The 18,448-nt window shown below is 40.3% G+C and overlaps 1 protein-coding gene across 2 annotated transcripts in view; it reads right to left on the bottom strand.

Annotated features, from left to right (window-relative positions):
- traf7 (TNF receptor-associated factor 7) overlaps positions 1-2,504 on the bottom strand; it is a 56,179-nt gene extending 53,675 nt beyond the window's left edge. For both annotated transcript variants that reach the window (XM_069907331.1, XM_069907332.1), the window contains exon 1: positions 2,366-2,504. The gene's annotated coding sequence lies outside the window, so the exon portion shown is untranslated. The remainder of the gene's footprint in view (positions 1-2,365) is intronic.
- Positions 2,505-18,448: the final 15,944 nt, after the last annotated feature.

Here is an 18,448-nt window from a genome sequence, read left to right as displayed (position 1 = left end):
CCCCCCACCCTGAACTTTGGACGATCTGAATGCCATGAAGGCTTGTGCCTCAGGTCGACAGCGACCATGACCCTCACATCCTTTGGGATTTCTTGGTGAAGCAAGTTGCAGTTCCAGACTCACTGAAAACTCTTGTCAACTCTTTGTGCATCCTGAATCCCAAATTAAAGTAAAAATCTGCTGCTTGGACAGGATCCATATCCTTCTACTCCCTGCATATTCATGTACTGTATCTATCGAGAAGGCTCAATTTTGTTATCATATCTGCTTCCACCATTACTCTTGGCAGCCTATTCTCGCTCTTTAAAAAAAATTGCCCCTCACATCATGTTTACATTGTGTTCCCTGCACCTCACTTGACATGCATGCCGTCTAGTATTCTTACCCTGGGAAAAAGAATCTGCTTACCCTCTTAATTTTATAAACTTTGATTTAATTTCAAATGCGAATTGTTGGTTTCAGTGGCTGTGATTTTATCCCCCATTCTCCTGCAGCAGAACCTACAATACAAATAAGCTCTTCACTCTGAACAACATTCAGTTTTCTAACCTGGAACTCAATTTTATAGCTGAAGCCAACAGGTAAGACAAGTTAACCAAAATATTGGAGCAATCTAATCGATTTGTTCTGCTTCAGAACAATATTTCATTTGTATTACATTACTAGTGTCAACAGATTCAGTAAAATTTCTGTTATCCGGAATTCAAGCAAAGAGGAAAAAAAAAATTGCAGAAAATAAATGGGTAAAAAAAAATGTGTACGTTTAAAATTTGCACACCTCACCATTCATGCAACACAGAGTCTCAGGCAACCAGAAACTCGATTATCCAACATTCCCTTTTGGCTCGGGATACGAGGGGCAAACGGTCATGCTCTTTACCTACAGTATATCTTCTTTGGCTTGGCTTCGCAGACGAAGATTTATGGAGGGGTAAATGTCCACGTCAGCTGCAGGCTCGTTTGTGGCTGACAAATCCAATGCGGGACAGGCAGACACGGTTGCAGGGGAAAATTTGTTGGTTGGGGTTGGGTGTTGGGTTTTTCCTCCTTTGTATTTTGTCAGTGAGGTGGGCTCTGCGGTCTTCTTCAAAGGAGGTTGCTGCCCGCCGAACTGTGAGGTGCGAAGATGCACGGTTTGAGGTGATATCAGCCCACTGGCGGTGGTCAATGTGGCAGGCACCAAGAGATTTCTTTAGGCAGTCCTTGTACCTCTTCTTTGGTGCACCTCTGACACGATGGCCAGTGGAGAGCTCGCCATATAACACGATCTTGGGAAGACGATGGTCCTCCATTCTGGAGATGTGACCTACCCAGCGCAGTTGGATCTTCAACAGCGTGGATTCGATGCTGTCGGCCTCTGCCATCTCGAGTACTTCGATGTTAGTGATGAAGTCGCTCCAATGAATGTTGAGGATGGAGCGGAGACAACGCTGGTGGAAGCGTTCTAGGAGCCGTAGGTGATGCCGGTAGAGGACCCATGATTCGGAGCCGAACAGGAGTGTGGGTATGACAACGGCTCTGTATGCGCTTATCTTTGTGAGGTTTTTCAGTTGGTTGTTTTTCCAGACTCTTTTGTGTAGTCTTCCAAAGGCGCTATTTGCCTTGGCGAGTCTGTTGTCTATCTCGTTGTCGATCCTTGCATCTGATGAAATGGTGCAGCCGAGATAGGTAAACTGGTTGACCGTTTTGAGTTTTGTGTGCCCGATGGAGATGTGGGGGGGCTGGTAATCATGGTGGGGAGCTGGCTGATGGAGGACCTCAGTTTTCTTCAGGCTGACTTCCAGGCCAAACATTTTGGCAGTTTCCGCAAAACAGGACGTCAAGCGCTGAAGAGCTGGCTCTGAATGGGCAACTAAAGCAGCCAACTACTCGTGAACCTACAGTATATATCGTATCATATACTACATAGATTATTATGTAGTACAATACAATGTAGGTTATCCGTGTAGTTTATAATTCTACAAAAAGATTAAAATGGTGGGGGTACAAGAATATCCAGGTTCAGAAGCAGTAACAATTTTATGCTTGATGAGATTTCTGGTATTTGTGAAAAGTAATGGCTGAATAACTCAAGAAATATTGCACAAGAAAAATAGCTTGAAATCTTTGTCTTGGGATATTACAGAATGATGCAACATTGCAAAGAGAAACACGAGCAGAACAAATGAACAAACAGCAGAATATACATTGGTCTCCAAATAGATACATCCACAAAACTGAGTATTTTGGCTTCATAATTTTCTTGACTACAGGAGGTTTCACATTTCATTCCCTGAACAAATGCCACTGGTACTCAGAACTCCTAAAATCAATACTCTGGTTCACTGTTGCAATAGAATTCAGCATATAACCAAAGCCATCCTACCTGCAGCACAGAAAATTAGATGAAGAATAAACGTATCCTCAATTTTGTGGAGGGAGAAAAAGCAACTAATAATAGCAAAATACTGTAATGTCTTCCTCCAGTCTTCAGCTAGTTTTGCAAGTGGTTTGCTCAACAGTGATGTATGCAGAAAGGCATGTATCTGATAGAAAGATATGCAAATAAAACTGGAAAAACCCAGTCCTTAGCCAATCCAGTCGGTGGGCAGACTTGAAAGGTTACCTTTTAATTGGCCTGACGTCACAGGTTCACAACCCAGAGGCTTGAAGCGCACATAGCACAAGTACAGAAAGACACTGTAGTCAAGGGCAACAAAACAAGTACAGGCAGAATAAAACGGCAACAAGTTCAAGTCCATTACTTCAACATGAGAACGCAGCCAACTTTAACATTATAATCCAGATATGAAGTTATTATATGAAGTTATATGAAGCTTCAAGCAATCCCAACCGCTTATCACATCATATTAAGCAAAGCTGCAAAACAAATCTCTGAAGGAATTAACCTACCCATCAGTACGTAATTAAATGAGTAACTTTACGAGGAAAAGACAAGGTGGGGTAATGAACTCCCAGATCGTGAATCACGAATGAGGTGGGTCAAATTAATAAGTCACCCATCTTTTTCTCATTTCCAAACATACAAATTATCAGTAGCTTGTTGCTTTCAAATTTATTACGAGAAGTATTGAGAGAGTTTCCTTTGGTCTGTGGCTTCAACTGTAGGTTTCAATCGTAAATCATTTCTGACAGTCCAACTCAGTCCAGCACTAGTATTCTGTGGCTCAATTTTCCATCTTGAGAGTAGGAAAAAACTCCAGTGGAACAGAAACTCTTTATAACAAAAAAAGCCTAAACTCACACTGGGTGTTGCTTGTGCCATAGGTGTTGTGTAGTTAGTGGCAGATTGCTTACGGTGGGATGTGAGTGGGAAGGGAAAGTCGAGAACCACTCCTCTTAGACCCAATTGTTACTGAAATCTTTTGCTTGAGGAAAATTGTCACTGGCCCATTTCCTTTGGAGTTCTGAAACCGTGCACATTACGAGTCCATGAAGTACAATTAAAACAGTGGTTTTCTAACCTTTTTCCTTCTTGAATATTTTATTTAATCAACATATATAAGATACTATATATGGAAATAAAACTAAAACTAAAAGCTAAAAACTCTCCCACCCTCCCCCCCAAGACTATTATTATTCCAAAACTAAAATACACCGTTTTCATTATAAAACAATTACAATTAATTAATTCAGATCGCATCAGTTGACACCTAGAGTCTTCAAAGACATCATAAAATTATTATATTATTTCTTCAGGGAAAACTTCACTGAGCAGGAAAAATAAAATTTTATAATTTTAAAATCATAAATCTAACATATGGACCCCAAACTTGGAAAAACAAAGAATGTTTATTCCTCAAATTATATGTAATTTTTTTCTAATGGAATACAACTTTGAATGTTAGTGAATCATCAGATTTCGATGTTACAGCAATACATTTCCTTGCTATTACTTGAGCCAATTTAACAAATTTTAATTGGGAATCTGACAGCAACAATTTAGGAGTGACACTTTCAAAATTCCATAACAAAAGTTATTCAGGATTTAAAGGAAAATCCACCCCCATTATCCATTGCAAAAATTTAGAATGAAAAGTACCAATTTCTATTCCACATCTATAACATTGATCCAATAAATTTCTGAGGAGGTAATAAAATTGATGAAAAAAAATTATCATGGAGTAACCTATAGCTTACATTAATAGTATTTGTCACAACTTCTTTACACAAATTTTGCCAATCTTGTTTTCTACGGTCATATCTTAATCTCATTCCCATTTTTCCTTTGAATTAAACAAACCTTCTTTAGGCGACTGTTCTTGTAATAATAGATATGCAATTGAAATAAACTTTTTAATCATTCCATCAACCATAATTTTTTTCCAAATTTGAAAGAACTTTTACAATCATTTCTGGTCCCAATTTCTATCAATAACCCCTCAATTGAAAATAACAAAAGAATGTATTCAAGGTATATAATATATTTAATCATCAACTGATCAAAAGATATTAATCTATTCTTCTTTGGCTTGGCTTAGTGGACGAAGATTTATGGAGGGGTAAATGTCCACGTCAGCTGCAGGCTCGTTTGTGGCTGACAAGTCCTATGCGGGACAGGCAGACACGGTTGCAGGGGAAAATTGGTGGGTTGGGGTTGGGTGTTGGGTTTTTCCTCCTTTGTCTTTTGTCAGTGAGGTGGGCTCTGCGGTCTTCTTCAAAGGAGGTTGCTGCCCGCCAAATTGTGAGGCGCCAAGATGCACGGTTTGAGGCGAGATCAGCCCACTGGCGGGGGTCAATGGGGCAGGCACCAAGAGATTTCTTTAAGCAGTCCTTGTACCTCTTCTTTGGTGCACCTTTGACACGGTTGCCAGTGGAGAGCTCGCTATATAACACGATCTTGGGAAGGCGATGGCCCTCCATTCTGGAGACGTGACCTACCCAGCGCAGTTGGATCTTCAACAGTGTGGATTCGATGCTGTCGGCCTCTGCCTTCTCGAGTACTTCAATGTTAGGGATGAAGTCGCTCCAATGAATGTTGAGGATGGACCGGAGACAACGCTGGTGGAAGCGTTCTAGGAGCCGTAGGTGATGCCGGTAGAGGACCCATGATTCGGAGCCGAACAGGAGTTTGGGTATGACAACGGCTCTGTATTCGCTAATCTTTGTGAGGTTTTTCAGTTGGTTGTTTTTCCAGACTCTTTTGTGTAGTCTTCCAAAGGCGCTATTTGCCTTGGCGAGTCTGTTGTCTATCTCGTTGTCGATCCTTGCGTCCGATGAAATGGTGCAGCCGAGATAGGTAAACTGGTTGACCATTTTGAGTTTTGTGTGCCTGATGGAGATGTTGGGGGCCTGGTAGTCATGGTGGGGAGCTGGCTGATGGAGGCTGCATCTGATTGATCTCAAATCCCTTTAGTTGTTGATCATCCCTAATGTTTTGTGCAAGTAGCTCGAAACAAAGCAGGCGATAAAGGACATCCCTGTCTGCTAGATCTGTTTAAATTGAAAGATTGAGATTTTTATCACTTTATCTTTAGTATTTCTATATAGGGTCTTAATCCAATTTATAAAATTTACACCAAAACCAAATCTACTCAAAACCTTAAATAAAAAGTCCCATTTTAACCTATCGAAAGCTTTTTCTGCATCTAAAGCTACAATAAGGCTCAAGTCTTTTTTCTGAGCTAAATGAATTATACTTACTAATGCTACTATATTTTCCAAAGTTTATCTGTTTTTAACAAATCCCGTCTGGTCCATATTTATCAAGTCGGGAAGATATTCATTAATCCTATTCACTAATACTTTTGCTACAACCTTATAATCTACATTCAATAAAGATATAGGTCAAAAAGAGTCAGTTTTAATGGATCTCTATCTTTTTTTAGGAATAACCGTAATTATCATCGTGGAGAAAGTTTTTGGAAGACAATGTTGTTTAAAGGATTGTTCTATTACTTTCATAAATACTGAAACCAATAAATCCTTAAACTCTTCATAAAATTCAAATGGGAACCCATCTTCACCCAGAGATGAATTATTTTGTAAACTAGAAAGCACATCAAATATCTCCTGCTCAATAAAAGGACTATCTAATTCATCCTTACATTCTGATGTTAAACTCGGTAATGACAGATTGTCATCTATAGCCTCTTCATCATGTAATGATTCAGACGTATACAACTTTTCAGAGTATTCCTAAATACATTATTAATTTCCTGTGGTTTATGTCACTTGATCATTATCCTGCTGTATTGCATAAATTATTCTAGAAGATTGTTCCGCTTTTAATTGCTAAGCCAAAACTTTATGTAATCATTCCCCTAATTCATAATATTTCTGTTTAGAACATAATATCATTCTCTCTGTTCTATATGTTAACATTGTATTATTTTGTAATTTTTTATTAAATCTTCTTCTTTTCACTCACATACCACTTGGCCAGAGCCTTATCCATCTTCATCTCCCTGTCCTTTCCTCTAGTTCTGTCTGTCTGTCTCTCTCTCTCTCTTCCCTTTTCACAGAGCTAAAATCAATTCTCATCTTTCCTCTTATCATATCCAGTTAACACCCTTTGTTTGTTGGTTGGTTGGGCTGGATTCCTCTCCCTCCCATTCTTTCTCCTTTCTCTCTCAATCTTTAGATGCCTGCCTGATTTTTGCTTATACCTTAAAGAAGGAGCTCAGGCCCGAAACATCGGCAATGTATCTTTACCTCCTGTGGATGCTGTGAGACTGGGTGAGTTGCTCCAGCATTTACTATGTGTTTTTAACTACACTCACAGTGTCTGCAGACTTCCACACCTCATTCCTATGAAGTTGCGGCAATCCCTGGAGTGGTAAAGACACAGACAACTAAATATTTTTAATTGGAGGCAAATTGAGGGATTTGGAGCACAGGGGTAAGTGGAGCCAAATCAGCCATGATCTTATTGAATGGTGGAGCAGGCTCAACGCAAGAGATGTTTCTTATGTTAACTTCCAGTGCACCTTACTATAAATATTTGCACATTAAGATGGTCAATACAATTATAAATACTTGTGAGGAAATGTTCACTGGCCAAGGCAATGAGAAGTGGGGGCAGAGTGCTACTTTCTCAATAATCCCAGAATCCAAACAAAATTATGACCTACATTGTCAAACAGAGCAGTATTATTTATGCTACATTGTAAACTGTGTTGTTTACATATTGCAGGATGTACAATCACTTTCTGCTTAAGAGTAATTCCCCTGTAATACAAAAACATTACATCAAGATAGGTTCTTTCCCAGTTATTCATCTTCTATCAAAACAGTCACTTCAAAGTTGTTTTGATCGAAATACAATTTTTTTTTTGGCTGATGCAGTTGTGTCGGACCATAATGAAGATGACATTGTGTGATGCCCCAGACCTCCAAAAATTTGTGACAACCTTGAATTCTGCCTGCAAAATAACGACCTGGACAATCAGGACAAGCAAGCATTAGTGGGAGAAAAAGATCGATCAACATTTTGGACCAGAACCCTTCACGTAGACTGACAGTGCAGAGGGCAGGAGCCACTATTATGAGTACAAGGTGGAAGGGAGTGGAGAGGGGCCTGTTGGAGATTAGTGACCCAGGAAGGGGTAAAAAATGATGAACAGATGGAATGTGACACCACGTTCGGTCAAACATAAAAGCATGACATTTGCCAACGATATCACGGTAGTAAGTTGTATAAAGAAAGGTGATGAGTCAGCATTAAGGAGGGAGATTGAAAACTTGGCTGAATGGTGCACCAACAACAACCTTGCACTCAATGTCACCAAAACTAAGGAGTTGATTGTTGACTTCAGGTTTACTATCCAGTGATCATTGAGGGATCAGAGGTGGAGAGGGTGAACAAATTTAAGTTCTTGGGAGTCACCATCGGGATCTTTCCTGGACCCAACACACCAATGGCATCATGAAGAAAGCACGTCAGCCCCTCTACTTCCTCAGGAGTTTGTGGAGGTTTGGTATGACATCAGTAACCTTGGCAAATTTCTACAGAGGTGTGGCGGAAAGTGTGCTGATCAGCTGCATCATGGTCTGGTTTGGGGACACCAATACCCCTTAGTGTAAAGCCCTCCAAAAGGTAGTAGAAACAGCCCAGCACATCACAGGCAAAGCCCTCCCCTCTATTGAGAAGATATACAGGGAACGCTGTCATTGGACAGCAGCACCAATCATCAAGGATCCACACTAGCTCTGTTCTTGCTGGAGCCATCAGGAAAGAGGTATAAGTGCCATCAGGTTCAGGAACAGTTGCTACCCCTCCATCATCAGACTCCTCAACAACAAACTCAATCAAGGACTCATTTAAGGACTCTTACTTGTGCACTTTATATTGATTTTTTTAATTCTCGGAATTGTAGTTTGTTTACATTTGTTATCTGTTTACAGTTTTTTATTTGTTTACATGTATATGATGTGTACTGTTTTTCTTTGCACTACCAATAAGTGGTAATTCTGCCGTGCCCGCAGGAAAGAAGAATCTCAGGGTTATATGTGATGCTATATATGTACTCTGACAATAAGTCAGAAAATCTGATATTCTATCAAGCATAAAATACAACTCAGCTATTACACTCGCTTCACCAGGACATCACATTCAATTCTTTTTGTGGCCACCCCAATTCAAATCTCTGCCAATCAAGTTTAGAGTGGCACGGTTAGTGTAACATTTAATGCAATGCTATTACTGTGCCAGCAACCTGGGTTTGAATCTGGTGCTGTCTGTAAGGAGTTTGTATGTTCTTCCCATGGAACATTTCGAAGGTATTCAAGGTTAGTTGGTGGATAAGCAACCTGGATACAATTGGGTGGTGCGGACCATGGGCCAGAAGGGCCTGTTACATTTAAATTAAAAATGTTCATTTCTGTAACATCTTTAATCAGAGCAAAATATCTGAAGGTGTTTTCTGTGCTGTATGACTTTATGGCTAGATTGTTACAAGACAATGTAACAATCTGGTACTGTAGCAGACAAGAGCAGCAATTCAATGTTGCAATTTACTGGATAAGCTTCCTGCTGAATTAAAGTAATATGAATAAAAGTTTAAATAACAATAATAAAAGTGACAAAAGGAAATTAAGGTCTAAGTGAATAAAGACAAAAAAATTGTCAATAATCCTTTCAAAACTATTTTGTTATGAGAAGTTAATCACAGCATCTTCTTGCAGACCAACATTGTCGCCGCTGAGGTCCTAATTCGAGTTATACTCAAACAGCTCTGCTGGAGAGATCAGGTGGTTTGGATTCCAAAAACCAGACCCACAAAAGAGTACCCCAAGCTTAATCACTCTCTCTCTCTCTCTAAACGAACTGATCATAAACTTCAGGAAATGGGGTTGAGACCACTTCTCTACCCATATCTACCCACTTCTAGTTCCTGGCAGTAAGCATTTCCAGAGATCTGTCCTGGATGAACCACACTGATACAGTGATCAAGTATATGCAACTCTACAGTATATACTTGCCCAGGCATGGAATGTTAACTACCCTATGGATACTCCACGACCTACTGAGTTTCTCCAGCTCAGAAAGTTCAACATTCCCCTAAAGTTACTCAACAACTTCTACAGATACCCTATCGAAAGTAATCTAATTAGATGCACCACAGCGTGGTAAGGGAGCTGCTCTGCTCAAGATCAGAAGAAAGTGAATAAGCCTCAGAAGGTCACCAAACTTCCCTCTCCATCTCCTGCTGACTAAAGAAAGACATACTGATGGACACATCCCACCTCAGACAAGACTCTTTCTCCCTATACCCATCACTGAAGGTGCAAGAGTATGAGATCGCACACCAGTAGGCATCAACAGTTTCTTCCTCACAGTCATCAGGCCACTGAAAGGACCCCTCACCAATGGTCTCATGCTACTCCTGTTATGGACCAATTGATCATTCTCATTGTAAGCCTATGCTTTTTAATTGTACTGCTCTGTTACTTTGTTAGGGTGTATGAATGTTAGAGTTGACTAGGTGGAATATTTGTGGAAGAACACTTCTCACTCTAAACCTGAAAACTTGAATCATGACAAGACGTTTCTGGGAGGAGAGAGAAGATTTAATTATGTTCTCCAAGCTGCTTGAAAAAAATATAACATCCTCAAGAACTCATGGGGAATTTCCTTGCACGTGACCATTAAAATGGAGGAGCAGCTAAGGTGGCACTGATTTCCTGGAGTTTCACTGTCAGGTGAAAACAAGGTGGACCCCATCTCCCATAGCACCCATCTGTGGTGGAATCTGCAGATCAAATCAGGTACTATTTATTGCCATATAATAAAACAGAGACATAATATTACACAAAATTGCCTTTAATCTGGCATAAGGCGGATAAAGATTTCCCATTAGCATTGCCCAGTGCCTCTTACAGTCAGAGAAAGAGAAGCAAAAGAAAGTCCCCTGAGAGTAACTGAGTGCCCATGAATTCACCTCCAACAGTCCTGCAGTCACACAAGACTCCAGATCAAACCATCGGCAACCTGAGCCCAGATCCAAACCTCAGACACAAGGCACAAAGAAGAACCCTTTCAATACCCAGGGCCCTTTGGGAGCCTTTCTTGTCCTCAGCACCCTCTTGAATTCTGGTTCCGATACTTGGTTCTCATGAGCCAGTCTCCTTTAACTTCAAGTCGCCAGCAGCCTACCACCTGTGTGTGTTCTTTAGCCGCAGAGCCCCTCGCCGGTCTGCAACATCGGCTTCCTCAGAATCCACAGAAATGGAGTGGAAGCAAATCAGTACTGGTCATGAGAGTTACTTAAGGAGAGAAATGACTTTTTGAATGTCACAGCCTGTGCATCATTGCCAAAATAACAAGAGCTTGTATCCAAACAACAAAAAATAATTTGGCTAATAACTGAAAGATTTTTTAAAATTCTAGAAATTTATGAAGGTGGCTTCTTCGGAGGAGACAGTGTGATCTTTGATCACTCGTGGTCTCTGATGGAATTTTCTTTCTTTCCCTCCCCCCCCCTCATCTTTTTCTTTACAAGATAGTGCCAGAGCAGGGCTCTCTTTGCCCACCTTTGAAACTCACTGTGTCTCATTACTTGTGTTCATAATAATAAATCTAAATCGAAGCATTGACTCTCAAGTTTTGAATATTTCTACATGCCACAAACACTTTAGTGAAACATCTGAAAAATTGAAATCACCTAAAGGGAAATTATTTATGATTTATACTCAATACATAAAAGCTAATTCATTGCAATTGATAAAGTATCAAGCAGTGGTAAAATATGTCAAATAGTTCCAAAATGAAAAGGGCCTCTGGTCACAAATTTGCTCCCCATGTAATCAGTTAACTGAGAAAGATTAAAGATGATTCCAATCTTCAGGCACCAATGAACATGAAAGTTTTAAGTTTCCTGATCAATGAAGAACAAAATCACACACATGAAACAGAGCAGACCAACTTAGATAATTTATCATCTAAATATTCAAATTGAAACTTTAAAAGTAAAATGAAAACATTTTGGCAGAACTAAAATAATTTCAGGATCCATAAACTAACAACTTGCCAACTGTTTTTTTTTTAATTTCCCACCCTCATCCCAATGTGGATGTACAGATTTGAACGATCAGGGGCACATTCTAAGTATACCATCTCCCTGTTCCACCTAATTTTCAGAATGAAATTGTAAACATCAATGTGTTGATTTCATCACAGATTCACAAATCAACAACAAGAAGAATTCTTCGTTAATTAGTAGAATCAACCAAGCTGCCATTGTATCTTATGAATTTTGTGTAACGACCACATCAACACAATATAAAGCATGTAATAGTTATATAATCGATTTATGCATATTTACTTTTTGACAAACAATTAGAAAAGATTTTAATGACATACTGTCATTTACAAATTGTCTGCCCTTTATTTTGTGCTTTTGGAAAATTTAAATGAATAATAAATAAGGCAAATGTCTTTCTTAAAATAGACATTCTCAGAAATGTGTATTTTTTAAAAAGTTCAATTCTGGCAAGCCAGCATTTAAAGTTGGTGAGGTAATCGATGCAAATATTCTGTGGTTCCACACACATTTCAAGATAAATTGACAACTTCAGAGTACAGATGACTATGGCACCCAAAATTAACTGGAAACAGAGCAGCCAATATTTAGCATGCTCCCACAAACTGAACATTGACAAAACAATTTTCCAAGCAACTTGAACATGGAGATAAATATTAGCAAAATAATTTCATGAAGTAGCTGTCAAAAATGCATCTATTTTCTCAATATATGGTCAAACTTTATGGCTGCAAGATGAAAAATTATGTGAAAAGACACTTATTTTATTACGTTACAGAGAGCTACTATTCAACCTCTTGGATCCATGCTCGTGCCCAAAAGAGCAATCCCATTTCCCCATCCTGTTTTTTTGTAGCCATGCAACTTGATTACTGTCACATGCTCATTACTCTTTACCTCAAAATAAGCAGTAATATTTACAGTCAGCAATTAACCAACCAACACACCATGAAATCATTGAGCATGGAATCAGCCCCTTCAGCTCACCAAGTATAATAGTTCGTTTATACATCATACAGCAAGAATGATTCTTAGAACATGTGTCTACAGCACAGTACAGGCCCTTCAGCCTCAATGTTATGTTGACCTAAAGTATATATTCCTACCAAAAAAAAACCCCCTTCCAACCTTGTAACCCTCTATTTTTCTTTACTAAGTGTCTTAAATACCCCTAACATTTAAACCTCCACCACCACCCCTGGCAAGGCATTCCAGGCACCCACAACACTCTGTGTTTAAAAAAATTGCCCCTGATGTCTCCCCTAAACTTTCCTACCTTCATTTTATACAGTGATGTTTGCTACTTTCGCCTTGGGTAAAAGGTGCTGGCTGTCTACATTATGTATGCCTCTCAGAATCTTGTAGACCTCTTTTAAGACACCTCTTATCCTACTATGCCCCAAAGAGAAAAGTCAAACCTGCCTCACAAGACTTATTTTCCAATCCAGACAATATCCTGGTAAATCTCCTCTGCCCAGGGCTTTTTATCTCTCCTCTCAACCTGTACGGCAAGCTTGAGATGCGTATGGATTTGGACCCCAATGTCCCTCTGTTCTTCCACACTGTTAAGAATCCATCCATTAATCCTGTATTCAGCCTTCAGGTTTGATCTTCCAAAATGCACCACGTCACACTTATCTGCTTTGAACTTCATCTGAATTTTGTGACACGTTCATAACAATGAAATTATTTTTCTGCCCAACTCTGCATCCTGCCTATACCCTTTTGTAACCTACACCAATTTTCAACACTATCCACAACTGCTCCAACCTTCCTATCATCCTGTTCTTCTGCAAGCAGTCTCTAACATTCATAGAGTTATGTGTATGAATGTTAGAACTGACCTGTTAGTCTGTTTGCAGAAGAACCATTCTCTCTGCATTAGATAGTTGTGAGAACTTAGAATTACAATGAGAAGAAAAATCAAATAGCTCCAAGCAAGCGCAGCATTATAGCACTGTTGTTTATCAGGAGCCTTACAACTGCAGGGAAGAAGCTGTCTTTAAGACTGTTGGTGTGCCTTCTGCCCTGCAGGAGGAAGGAGAAGAATGCATTTCTGGGGTGTGATGGGTTCTTCGGTACGTTAGCTGTCTCTGAGCACCTGTAGAAGTTAATGTGGGACAAGGGAGGGGGAGCATGCTGAACTTTCTTCATCTTAAATGTGCACTATTCCACTCTAGTCTTGTCAGATTATACCACATTATATCACAGATTATATCACATGGGAACCTATTTAATTACTAATCGGCAAGCCTTTGCTAGATGTGAAGAAACTGAAACACCCAGAGAGAACTCATACAGGGAGAATCTCCACATAGATAGCACCCAAGGTCAGAATTGAGCCTGGGGTTACTGAGCTACAAGACAACAGCTCCACTAGCTGAGACATTCAGCTGGTGCCATTTTGCCAGGCTGTGGCACCCAGCGAAAATTGACATGGCTCCTGGAAGAACTTGGAAGCTCCACACACCAGTTCAAACAATTGATCCTGGAGCGCTGCAGCAGATCTAACTGCAGGTCTAACATGCTATAATGCCACATGTTTTAGGATGGTAAATAACCATCGGATTAGGCATATGTACACGCAAAACAAACTAGAGACATGGGCTGAAAATGGCAGGTGGAATTTAATGCAGACAAGTGTGTGAGGTGTTTTATTTTGAAAGACAAACCAAGAAAGGAGATACACCGTAAATGGTAGGGCACTGAGGACTTTGGTAGAACAGAGGGATCTGAGAACACAGCTATATAATTTCCTGAAAGTAGCATCTTGGCCTTCATAAATCAAAGTATTGAGTAGAGGCCTTGGGATGTTATGGTAACGATGTACAAGACATTAGTGAGGCCTAATTTGGAATATTGTGTGCAATTTTGGTCATCTAACTCCAGGAAAGATATCAATAAGATAGAAAGAGTGCAGAGAAGATTTACTAGGATGTTGCCCAGCCTTCAGGAACTGAGTTACAGGGAAAAGTTAAGCAGCTTAGGACTTTATTGCCTGTAGCATAGAAGAACGAGGGGAGATTTGAAAGAGGTATTTAAAATTACGTGGGGGAAAGACTAAGGGTAGGTGAGATACAAACCAGATGACCATGGGTTAATAGTGAAAGGGGAAAAGGTTTAGGGAGATCATGAGGTGGAACTTCTTCACACAGAGAGTGGTGGGGGAGTGTGGAACAAGCTGCCAGCTGAATTGGTGAATGCAGGCTCAATTTTAACATTTAATAAGCATTTGGGCAAGTATGTGGATGGGAGAGGTATGGAGAGGTCGGGTACAGGTCAGTGGGACTATGCAAAAAAAATGGTTCGGCACAGACGAGAAGGGCTATAATTGCTCTATGGTTGTAAATGAAAAACTCCTCTGGAGCAAAATACAACTTGCTGGAGAAATTAAACAGGATCAGGAGAGGGGAAAGCACTCGATCCAAAACATCAATAATTAAGTTCCCTTCCACAGACACTGGTCTGCCTGCTGAGTTCCTCCAGGAGATTTTACAAGATTCCAGCTTGTGTCTCTTCAAGGTGTGCTGACTTTGAAGAGGTTTTTCCACAAAGGAAGGGCTCCGACGCAAAATGTTGACAATTCCTTTCATCCTCCCCCTCCACCCCCCCCCCCTCCAAATTCACTTATGATGCTTGACCTGCTGAGCTTCTTGAGACAAAGGTGTTGCAGGGAGAGCACGTGCTGAAAGATAGGGATGGAGGAGCAGATGCTATTGCCGAGGGGCTGGAAAATGGGTAGCATAACCTTGTAGTGCAAAGGCAGGACACTCTGGGTCTACAATACAGCAGTAGAATTGTTAGAGGTTGACCTTACACAAGCAGCCAATGTTGTGAAAAAACCATTGCTACCCATTCATGCAATTCTTAGAGAGTAGGCCGAATGGTACGGGAGGCACAAGATAAGGTAGAAAGTCTGTCTTTTCCCAGGGCAAAAATGTAAAATACAAGGGGATATAGGTTAGAGGGAGAAATTTAAAGAAGACATGCAAGCCAAATTTTATTTTTACATCGAGTGTGATAGGTACCAGGTACAACTGCTGGGAGAGGATAAAACATGGATGTAGAAACAAATACGACAGTAATGTTTGAAAGGCATTTTGAAAGGAACAAGGGCTGGGAGAGGATAAAACATGGATGTAGAAACAAATACGACAGTAATGTTTGAAAGGCATTTTGAAAGGAACAAGGGCAGGCAGAGGAATTAGTGGGTTTATGGACCACAGGCAGGAAGATAGGGTTCGCATTATGGTTGGTGCAGATATGGTGGTCTTAGGCAGCATGGTTAGCATAGCCGTTAACCCAACACTGTTACAGCGCCAGCAACCCATGTTCAAATCTGCATGGAGTTCGTATGTTCTCCCCGTGTTTGCGTGGGTTTTCCCCAGTTCTTCCAGTTCCTTCCACCCTTCAAAATGTACCGGGGTTGTAGGTTAATTGGGTGTAATTAAGGGCCCTGTTACCATGCTGTATGTCTTAAAATAAATTAACGGCCTATCCCCATTCTATGTGGTTCCATGTTCATTTGTGGCAGAGAAGAGATGTTTTCATCTGGGCCTTAAAAAGGCCAGTTGAAGCAGTAGGCTCTATACCCATCTGGGGAATTCACACACCAAGCGGTCATTGAAGAATCCAGAGATTCTTGAGTCCTTTGGGTTAGCAATGGAAAAATTCCAGAGATGTTTCACATTCATCAGATCTGTGCTCAAAGACCTCATAAGTAGATATTAGAAGGCTCAGTCTGATGTTTCTTGTTTAAATCGACTGTTAACGTTCATGGTCAAGGCGACATGTGTAAGGTATAACAGGCTCCTAATACCTTCAAAAATGAATAGAACCTTTTTTTAGAAAAAAACTATCAATGATATTTTCTGATACGAGAAGCTGTGGAAATAGAATCTATACAAGGTTAGGCTATGACAATACCTATTAAAGTTTTACTTTCATAAGCTTCTACTAAAATATTTCAAGAGGTTTGCTGGTTATAATTAGTATTCTTTTTCAACTAACCTATCAGCAACAAATAGCGAACTATTATATACAATTTAGCAGAAAGACAGTAAGCTAGTTTAAAATTTGAGATAACTTGTTGCAAAGCCTAGACAGAAATTGCTTCTGCCACTTGGGCTGGCTTTTTTGTAGTGTAACAGATTGCCAAAGGATCCTGAACCTAACACATTTTGAAATGCTCATCAACCTTCGCTGATTACAACTTGTCAGATTAAAAAAGACTCACTACCATGTATTTCAAATAATCTTAGATAAATTGATAAAGATTTTGTTTTATTAAAGTCAGAAATATGATAACAATAGCTTTTCCTGTGAATGTATCAATAAATAAATGAATCGATAAGGATGGCACAGTTAGTGCATCGGACGGAGAGAGCAACGCCGTTACAGCACCAGGGACCCGTGTTAAAATCCGTCGCTGTCTGTAAGGAGTTTGTATGTTCTCCCTGTGTCTGCGTGGGTATTCCTTGGGTGCTCTGGTTTCCTCCCACCCTCCAAAATGTACAGGGCTTGTAGTAATTGGGTGTAATTGGGTGACATGGGTTTGAATGGCCGGAATCGACTTATCCTGGGCTGTTAATAAAATGTAAATAAATTCAAAAATATGATCTTCCTACCCAGCAGCTAATTTACAAGGCCAATTTAGTATAGGAACAGAGAAGCCCTTCTGCAGTTATACAGGGCCCTGGTGAGACCCCACCTGGAGTATTGCATCCAGTTCTGGTCTCCAAACTTGAGGAAGGACATACTAGCTATAGAGGGTGAGCAGCGCAGATTGACAAGGTTAGGTCCAGGGATGGCAGGGTTGTCATATGCAGCAAGGCTAGAAAAACTGGACTTGTATCCATTGGAGTTTAGAAGGATGAGGGGGGCCATGATTGAGGTATATAAAATCATCAGGGGGATAGACAAGGTGAAGTCTGATTACTTGTTCCCAATGATGGGGGAGACGAGGACTAGAGGGCATAGTTTAAGAATACAGGGTAGGCCCTTTAGGACGGAGATGAGAAAGCATTTTTTTACCCAGAGAAGTGTGAATCTGTGGAATGCTCTGCCACAGAGGGTGGTAGAGGCAGATTCGCTGATTATGTTCAAAAGAGAGTTAGATAAGACTCTTGTGGGTAACGGAGTTAAGGGTTATGGGGATAAGGCTGGAAAGGGGTACTGATGGTAATGATCAGCCATGATCTAAAATGGCAGTGCTGGCCTGACGGGCCAAATGGCCTACTCCAGCTCCTATTGTCTATTGTCTAATTTTACAAAGATAAATTCTCTTATTTCTCAAACTTTTCTTTGCTATTTCCAGACAAAATCAGCCTTCACCTGATTAGGTTATTATGTTATAAAGGGAGACAGAATGTTCTTGAAGATTATACCTCACGTGACTATAGAGTTGAACAGCAGAGAAATGAGCCCTTTTGCCCATCGAGTCTAGCCTGACATTTTCCGCATCTACATTAATCTCATGTGCTAACCATAGCTGGGTTTCCAAGCATGACCTGCTGTATTCCATTTATACCATGACAAGATAAAATACATCATCTGGTGTCACACAGGCTTTGCCCTGGGAGTTGTCTAAGCTATTGCTGCAGCAAGTTAATTTAAAAAAAAATTAAAAATCAGGCTTCACTTGTTTTTGTATGGAAACAGACCCTTTGGTCCAACTTAAACCGCAGACCAAAATGTCCTTGCCACACAACTCCCATCTGCCTACATTTGGCTTATATCCCTCTAAAAGTCTAAATGTATGTATCTACCCAACTTTTTCTTAAACACTGCAAAGTACCTGCCTCAACCACCTCCTCTGGCAGCTCATTCCATCCTCTGAATAAAAAATAAATTACATCTCAGATTCTGGATAAATCTCTCCCTCCTCACCTTAAACCTGTGTCCTATGGTAACCAATTTCCCTACTTTGGGCAAAAGACTCTTTGGGCAAATGGACTCCCAGTCCA

The sequence above is a fragment of the Narcine bancroftii genome, chromosome 12 (assembly GCF_036971445.1).
Source record: "Narcine bancroftii isolate sNarBan1 chromosome 12, sNarBan1.hap1, whole genome shotgun sequence".
In the NCBI taxonomy this organism is placed as follows: domain Eukaryota; kingdom Metazoa; phylum Chordata; class Chondrichthyes; order Torpediniformes; family Narcinidae; genus Narcine; species Narcine bancroftii.
Note: the sequence above shows the minus strand (reverse complement) of the source record. Positions and strands in the feature narration are given on the sequence as shown.